Source organism: Octopus sinensis, linkage group LG17 (assembly GCF_006345805.1).
Source record: "Octopus sinensis linkage group LG17, ASM634580v1, whole genome shotgun sequence".
Lineage (NCBI taxonomy): Eukaryota > Metazoa > Mollusca > Cephalopoda > Octopoda > Octopodidae > Octopus > Octopus sinensis.
The window spans coordinates 31,386,702-31,396,701 of NC_043013.1; the positions used below are offsets into that span (position 1 = coordinate 31,386,702).

At 33.4% G+C, this 10,000-nt stretch overlaps 1 protein-coding gene across 5 annotated transcripts in view; it reads left to right on the forward strand.

Moving 5' to 3' along the window:
* LOC115220891 (allatostatin-A receptor) overlaps positions 1-10,000 on the forward strand; it is a 356,256-nt gene that overhangs the window by 318,045 nt on the left and 28,211 nt on the right. The window contains exon 1 of one of the 5 annotated variants that reach the window (XM_029791088.2): positions 489-536. The exons of 3 other annotated variants lie outside the window; for them this stretch is intronic. The gene's annotated coding sequence lies outside the window, so the exon portion shown is untranslated. Of the gene's footprint in view, positions 1-488; positions 537-1,886; positions 2,002-10,000 lie in introns of those variants that run through there. One more of the 5 variants, XM_036510478.1, reaches the window with a different exon arrangement.

The following is a 10,000-nucleotide window of genomic DNA, read 5'->3' on the forward strand; positions in this document are numbered from 1 at the left end:
AACACTGTAATTAAAATACAATGAGGTATTTAATTACTTACAATATACACGCCTTTTCAGAATTATATTTAAATATCATAAAAATTTTAATTATGGTACATACCATTTGTATTCATCTTCCCTCTTTTCATTGATTGTCGCTTTTTGCAATTGTAAGGGAATGGAATCTGCAAATTAATCATATCACAAAATGGACTTTTATGCTGCAATTATAATTTATATTCTATATTTTATTTTCCAAGTTTTAATGGTTTCCATGTAACATATGTTTTTTTTATTTTGTTTTGGTTCTTTTTTAAGATTGCAAAGATTTCTAACTGAAGATATGATCAATTTTCTGGGAAAAATTAAGTAAATATTCAGAACTTGTCATTTCGGTTTTTCTTGCTCGTTTATCTTTTACTTTGTGTTTTCTATAATGAACAACGCCATGGAAAAGCACCACATTCGGAGTTGAATATTTCGACCTGTATCATAATTGTGCATTTCCAGGGGCTTAATCATCGTTTTGGTAAATTCTTCAGCGGTGAAAAAACGTAAGTATTAAATTGGAATGAAAACAAACTAGCGTATTTCAAAATGGCAAAGAAGCAAATGCTTCCTTGGACTTAATATATTAAAAGAAATATTTCCTGATATCAATGGTTTAATGATATCATCTATTTGGAAAATTGTAGATTTCCACAGGCGAAATTTATTTTAGTTTTGGAAGCAAGGAAATACTCAATATCATATTTAATCTTTTCACAATTACGAAATTTCTTTTCTTTCTCACTAATCTTGCAATGGACGGAAAATATAATAGCTAGATGCAGCAAAGGATGAGGTGAATTTCTATATTTAGTACCATAAAGTGGTGACTTAGGCAATATGTGGTCTTTCATTATGGTGTAAGAGCAACCCGATGCAAGGACGGTGGGTGTTTTACGATTGAAGAATAATGGCAAAATTTTCTGCAAATTTTTTGTGTAATGCTTCCATTCAGAACAATAATTCTGCGCATTAACTATTTAGATTTAGCTTATAGGTATTGCAGAGGCAGCCAAAAAGCGATCATGATAAAAATGCGACAGGACTTTCCAGCATAATATAATCTCAAATTTACGCATTCCGATTCTATCATTTCAATATTTCCCGTTTCAATTTAGGTAAAATGCTATTTTTCACATAATTATTACAGTTATTATTAGTCCTCGCCGCTCTTCATGATTACATTTATCAAAAGATTTCATCACTACCTGAAGATTTCATTGTCGATAACCTTTTCAACTGTATCATTGCGCATTTGGATACCTGCAACGAACCATATCTATGATGGTGAACATCACTCCGTGAATGTATGGACTTTGATCTTTTCAGTATAACTTGAGTTACTTTTTGTTTACTATGTTAGCAATCCCTGCGCATTCCTTCATCTACGGTGTGTATGCATACATTTATGTATGTATATATCTATGAATGCATGTATGTATGTATATATGTGTAATACTATTGTCGAAAGTAGCGGCGTAAATAAATAGTATGGCCTTATAAACTGATTAGCTTGAATTGATTCCTTTATGTAAGGTATTTACTTTATTGTGTATTGTTAAACCAGAATAATTACTAGGAATTTAAATCTGACATTCATTCTGACATAATTCCAAAATTAACAATTTGGTTAAATGTCAGTTCTCATTTATTTTATAATCAACGCAATTTTCTAATGTAGTTTTGTTACTTGATACCGATTCCAAGGAGAGAAACAACGCTACATTCACTCTTTCAATGGCCGGAAAAAATCGACATGTTTTACTTCATTATAAGTCATTTTCCAGAGAACTGTTCATCATACTGCTTTAGGTTACAGTTTTAAAACGAATTTTACAAGATTTTCCTATCTGTACAACGTTCTGTTTATTTCCTTTATGTTGGGATGGAGAAATAAAGACTACGCTAAGATCGACTCACCATAAGTGTAGTTCTGCTATATGACTATCAGTGACTTCACGAGAACTAAAAGTATTGTGAGTTTTGTACAAACGTAATTCGGTATAGAGAAAAAGTGATTCATTATGCACAATGCTATTTATGGCTTTACATTTTCATATATCCATCTACCCATATATATATATATATATATATATATATATATATATATATATATATATATATATATGGTGTTGTGGATTTGCACTTCGGCATCTGAAACTCAGAGTTTTATCTTGACTATTGAGTAATTGTACATATAATTTATGGATAAATTTCCTCTATTTACATAATATTGAGGTCTCTTTTTTTCTTTTGTTATCTTACCGTCTTTACCAATATATATATATATATATATATATATATATATATATATATATATATATATATATATATATATGATGGGGGTGTATTGTACCCCTTCGCATACATGCATCATTATGCATATTGTGGAATGATAAATTTTCCTTGTGTAATGAATAATGATTGAATGTAGGTGAAATTTTGTTCATTGACTTTTATTATACATTAAACATAGTAAACATAGAGTGTTTTTCAAAATGCTAACTAAGCTGTTTGAAAAACACACCATATCGTATTTTTACTGCTATGATGATTCAATGCCCAGGCTAATTTCTGTAAAGTACGTTTAATTCATGTTTGTTTTTGTTTTTTTGTGTAATCAATTTATAGTAATCGAATGTAACTGATATTAAACAGGAATACTGAGGTAACATTGGATAGTTCTTGTAATTTAGAAAGTATTATCCTTAGAACACTTTTGGATAATGGCCTTTTCTTTCCTGAAGACTGTAGTGTTGGATTCAAACATTATTCATTGGTTTATTTCAGTTAGTTCAACCGATTACGCACACGCTTCTAATTTTCGAAATAACGAACAGCAGGTTATATAACATTTCATATTTATTTACATATATTTGATATTTAAGGCCTGCGTTAGTCTCTCTCTCTTTACAACGTCGACAAAATTGCTCTAGTCCATTAAAAATAAGTACTCAGAAAAAAATATTAAATGATAGTGTTACAGGGGGCGATATTTCTAAATCAAACGCCGGAAAAGATCAATTAGGATGTATATAATTAAGTAAGATTTTGACTACAATGAATTTAGAGAACAACCGAAATATTTAGCATGTGACAATTCAATCTAAAATATTACTCCCATTATATATTTGCTACATTACCCTACATACCTATATTTAATGCCCCATATTTGCTACCTATGTGTGTGTATTTATATGTGAGTGTGCGTGTGTGTGTGTGTGAGTGTGTGTATCATGTGTGTGTAGGTGTGTGTGTGTGTTTGTGCGTGCAGAATGTTTCCAAAATCATTAGTAATCAAATCGTAAAATAAGCGGCAACTTAACCATATTCCATGTATACCAATCCATGCGGAAGCTTGTAAATATCGCAAACACTTCAGATTAAATATTCATAATTCTATATACAATATTATCGCAGTTGACGTGCAAGATTGTATTTATAATGTTTCATCATATATTTTCATTAAAGTAAATATTGATCATACATTAATACGCATAAATGCTACTGAATATTATAAATAACTTTATGTACCCATAAGGCACTAACTATCAATACAGTTTATGAATATCTGTACTTTTGCCTACATGTGAAAGACACATTTAGAAAAATTAGATAATATATAACGTAGAATATAGTTACATCTTGGAAATAGATATTTCATGAGTCTCTAATAAGAACATCATATTTGTAGCATCCGATTTATATTTTAACTAAAGAATGTTCAACAAGCGGTAGCTGAACTCAATGATGTTCAATATGTTCTTTGACAAAGGCGGCGAGCAGGATGAAACGTTAGCACGCCGGGCAAAATGCTTAGCAGTATTTCGTCTGTCATTGCGTTCTGAGTTCAAATTCCGCCGAGGTCGACTTTGCCATTAATCCTTTCGGGGTCGATTAAATAAGCACCAGTTACGCACTGGGATCGATATAATCGGCTTAATCTCTTTATCTGTCCTTGTTTGGCCGCTTGTGGGTAGTAAAGAAATAGGTATTTCGTCTGCTGTTACGTTCTGAGTTCAAATTCCGCCGAGGTCGATTTTGCCTTTCATCCTTTCGGTGCCGATTAAATAACTACCAGTTACGCACTGGGGTCGATATAATCAACTTAATCCGTTTGCTTGTCTTCTCTGTGTTTAGCCCCTTGTGGGTAGTAAAGAAATATGTATTTCGTCTGTCTTTATGTTCTGAGTTCAAATTCCTCCGAGTTCAACTTTGCCTTTGATCCTTTCGGGGTCGATAAATTAAGTGTCAGTTGCATACTGGGATCGATCTAACCCACTGGCCCATTCCTCAAAAGTTTCGGGCTTTGTGCCTTGAGGAGAATAGAATATGTTCATTGACAATATAAAGTTCGATAGCTGGTGAAATCGTTAGCATGCTGTACAAAACGATTCGCAGAATTTTCTCTGTCTTTACGCTCTGAATTCAAATTTTGTCAAGGTCGTCTTTGCATTTCCTTATACGGAGTTGCTAATATAAGTAGATGCAATCGATTTAACCCACCGTTCCAAAATTGCTCATCCATAAGAGATTATATTTATCTGGAAAGTAAGGCTTATATTCAAGGGTTTTCATCGCAAGAATATTCAATCGTTCATTGAGCACATTAATCAGCAGTTAAAATATCCATTTTATTGGGTGTAAAGGTTTCCGTGCCTATCACCGATGCTACTTCTAGTAGGTCAATCATTCATTAGCATGCATTTTCATGGTGTCTCTCTCTTGATGATACAGTAATGGAGCGCAAAATAAGCAGAGATTTAAGCTTATACTTTCATTAAAAAAATACAAATTGTTTTTTGTTTTGGATATACGTGTTTATCTAAGAAAATTCCCCCTTTTTGTCAATATTATCATAGCCTCCTAACTTAAAAAGGAGATATGTAATAGCCACCACTTGCATCAGGACATCTTACATCTCAGCAAGAGAAAAGGTGCTTATTTTAACTGAAAAATTGAAAAATATTTCAATGTGAATTATAAACTAAGGTTGTTTCTCAGTTCTTTTCATACCCATATGTATCAATAATATTTGGGACTCAATTTATCTCTGTATCTTACGGTAATTAAATACCACGCTTAGATATGCCTTACTTTAAACTCATGCACATATTTCAATACAAAACATGAACCATTTTTGCGGAAGATTTTGTTTTCATTATGTACAAAGAAAGAATATATATATATATATATATATATATATATATATATATACTTTTACTTGTTTCAGTCATTATACTGCAGTCTTGAGAAATTTTAGCCCCATTACCTCTTTTACATATTCTATCGCACTATTTTGCTGAGCGGTTTGGTTACGGGAACTTAAATACGCCAACACCGTGGTCAAATGGTAGTGGATTTCAAGCACACTTATAAAGACACACTCACATGCACACATATGTACGTATGAATATGACGGGCTTCTTTCAGTTTCCGCAAGCAAATACGCTCAAGGATTTCATCGGCCCGAGTCTATGATAAAACACACTTGTCCATGTTGCTACGTGGTAGGACTGAAACTGGAACCATGTGTTTGTGAAGCAAGGTTCTTATCACTCACCCAATCCTGCACATATAATATATATATATATTATATATATATATATATATATATATATATATATATATATATATATATATATATATATATATATACATAATACATACACACTTGCGCACGTGCGTGCAAAAACATACACATAGACACACATTAATAATTTTACCCGGCGTGCAAGCGATTTAGCCGGCTCGCTGCATTTGTTATAAAGATTAATAGATTCTTATGCGTAATACCATAAAGATTAATATTAATAAGAATGGGAAAAAAAACAGCAAAACAGTAAAACAGCAACTGATACATTTCGCGAAGTTACTTAATACAAAATAACGGAATTTGCAGTAGAAAATACAATACCCTCAATTTTGGCAGCTGAAAATTACTAGTTGGGACGTTGCTGTAAAACAGGAAGAAACATAGAAACAAGAAAATGAGATTCAATATAAAAAAGTTATGAATATTAATTTTTTTTTTAATGGGCTTAGTATACGAAACAGCTGTAGCTATAGCCTTGAACGTGCTTCTTCTCTTCCAAATATATTCAAACACACATATGTGATGAGAATGTTTATGTCTAATACACACACGCCCACACATGCATACACACGCGAACTCACACACACACAAATATATATATATATATATATATATATATATATACGAATAAATATGCATATGTATATATATATGTCTGTATGTGTGCGTGTGTGTGTGAGTGCGCGTATGTATGCATGTGTGTGCGTGTGTGTATTAGACATAATACACACACACACACACACGCACATATATATATATATATATATATAATATATATATATATATATATATATACATATATATATTTACATACGTACATACGTGTATGTATATATACATATGTGTATGTATATATATATATATATATATATATATATATATATATATATATATATATATATATATATAAAGACATGCAGAAAGGAAATAGAAACTTTTAATTTTCAAAATCTGTTTGATATTAATTGGCTGAAGGAGAAGTTTTCTTCTATCTCCTCGTCCATAATACCCAAGCTTATGCAGATGTGTAGCACACGTTCTTGGACTAACGTCTAACTGTTTGCAATGTCAGAATCCTTCAAGTGGGGGTTCGTTTTCCACAATTCTCTTCAAACAGCGAAGCTTCCTTTCCAAGGGCCCAGGTCGCCCGGGACGAGAATATGTTTATTCTTTTCCTTGGCTCTTGAATTGCACTATAATTCTATTAAAAATAGCAAGAGGAATTCGAAGAATTTTCGGCTATTTTTCGCTGGCTTAGACTAGCCTCAGCTTGCCCAACAATACGACCTCGTTGAAAATCTGACAGTTCTGCTGAATTTTTTGTGCGTAGCATGGTTACTCTTCGCAAATGTTTAATATAATAGCACCTGAAATGAAAAAGCATAATTACATTGTAAATTCTATGCCGCTGGAAACATAGTAAGATGCTTAGATCAGAAATTTTGAAAATTTACGGTGTCTATTTACTTCCTGTGTGTCTTTATATATATAATCTTAAAGCTTATAGCGATCACCGTGCAATAAGTAAAGAATATAATCTAATAATGTGGCATAGAAGCCCTCGACAGAGGGCTTATATACCACATTATTTTACACATCCCCTCTATTCCACTAGTTACCTATATTTTATTAATGCTGTATATATAGAGAGTCTGTTCGAATGGAGAGCCATGCTGAAGTAGCTACGAATATTAATTGTCAGTATAACTACTGAGTTGATCTCTTAGAATGATGTTAGAACTAGCATTTTTGCATGTTGCAGTGTTTGCTTGATATATACGTATTGCAGGATTTGCTTAATGTATGCGTATTGCGAGCTATTGCCTTCCATAGCAGACGAGGTGTCCACTATTGGAGAGTGGAAGAAATAGCTTGAAACAAGGACTAGTCTGCTAGTCCCGTCGCTAGACGGCTGTAGGGGTTCCAATGCTTTCAATTTATCGGATGCAGCTCTACATGTGTTGCCATGTGCTTGTTCTGAGGAGAGATGGTCGTCATATTCTTTTACTATTTCAACTAAGCAAGTTGAAAGACAAGGAGCTGCAGTTAGGTGAAGGTATTTTAATGTCGTCAGCTTTATATATTCAATCGCAACTATACCAAGAGAAACAATTCAATTTGTCGTCGAAACATAACTATGGGATTTGACATAAGAATAGAAAAATATTCATTGTAACCATGGAGATATATTGACGGCTACATTAAGATACGATTCTTGTACAGAGATTTGAGACGGACATGGATATATAGAGAAATAAACCAGAGAGAGACAGACAGACAGCCAGACAGAGAGGAACATCTCTATACAGATACAAGCATAAATATTTGCATGTATATATATATATATATTGCTTTCATCACTCTCGCCTCCCCACCTCCCAACACCATCACACCACACACCACTACACCATAGACCACCATACCACACAAAACATCATGTCACAACACACCACCACGCACACATCAGCACTGACCACTTATAGACCCACATTTTAACACCTGCACATACACACGCGCACGTCAAGATAACCACCCTCTTCCACACTTACATACAAAGTCTCTTACACATACGCACGCACACCTTCGTTTTGGGATCACCACTACTTTATTATCTCCCCTTCTCCCTAGCTCTCCTATGTAACCTTCTCTCCAGCATTCTCTATGATAGATCGCTAGCCACTACACTTTCTTTATTTTCTCTTGAGTTCGCTAGGAAAATTAAATAGAACCTTCAAACGCAATTGCTTTGTTAAAAACGAAACTAAACCATTCTGCAAGTTCTATGTAAGGGGTACCTGCTGGCATGTGTCATAGAAACAGGCTGCAGATTTGCTAATCCTAAATCCCATGTGAGGAGTGCTCGTTCTTTTTACGTTTAGACAAGGACGATCAGCCTCGAACAACACAGTGTCAGATCACATGATACAATGACATCACCATATAAGGAAACAAACTGTTGATGCAGTGCTCATAGCGGCTGCTGAACAACTGGCTTTTTTGCAGGTTGCACAGTAGATTGTAAGGCAGCTGACGTGGCTTCACCAGACATCCAGTATGAGAAACACTTACCAGTATCCGCGACCGTCTCAAACAAAAAGGATGCGTATGTCAGACCAGTGGCCACTACCCACACCTTACATATCACACCAGTATTTTTACTGAACATTAGGGTCCTCGTAACATCCTAAAAACGCCAAACTCAGTACCTGAGGGACTTGGTGACGTATTATGAAGCAATATGCGTGACACTAAGAGAAACACATTTGAATGTGGACATATCAGCTGCTGAGATACGTACTAGGATATGTTGTGTTTCGAATTGACAGGAGAGAAAGGACACATGGTGGAGTGGCAATGTACACCAGTGAGACTTCCCAAAATGTTAAAGGATGGCATAATATGCCGTATCCACACGGGAGGTAGCAGAGCACATGCTAAGAATTATAGACTTGTCTCTCTACTTTCCCATGTCAGGAAAGTCATGGAACGCATTGTCAGAAGGAAATTCCTTGAAGATAATGACTTGATTCGTGACACCAGCATGTGTGTGTGTGTGTGCATGTGCTTTTAATATATATATAGCTGATGAGTACGGGACTCGTTTATATGCTGTAATCTTTGCAACTTTAATAAAACCTGTCCTTGTATGAAACGATTACTAAAAACCTATCCATTCTTGTTGCTTCTTTCTCGCTATAATCACCCCACATTACTGTATTGTTAAATCAGTATAGTTTTTTTGGTGCATCTAAGTTAGGTACCATATTCAAGTAAATTTTTTAAATTAACTTGAATCTTTATTGCTCTTTGTATATATATATATATATATATATATATATATATATATATATATATATATATACATATGTATATTATATATATATATATATATATATATATATATATATATATATATATATAACATATATATATATATATATATGGAAAATACCATTTCAAGGATGGTTGTCATGTGCTTCATCACAAGAAGATGCTTGCACAAAATTTTTGGAAGTTTGATATATTTTCTTGATATATTCTTCAATGAAACCATTTTCGTTCATGAAATTCTATTTATATATATACAAATCTATTTATATAAATTTAAATCTATTTTTATACATGCAAATGACCACAAGTCGTACATGAAAAATATAAAACAACACTTGTTTCTTCTTCCACTTCTTCTTTTCTTCTCCTCTTTCTGTTCCTTCGTCCTTTTTCTTCTTCTTCTTCTTCTTCTTCTTCTTCTCTTCTTCTTCTTCTTCTTCTTCTTCTTCTTCTTCTTCTTCTCTTCTTCTTCTTCTTCTGTTTAACAAATTGATCGCCACCACCACGACCATCATCATCATCGTCGTCGTCGTCAGCATCATC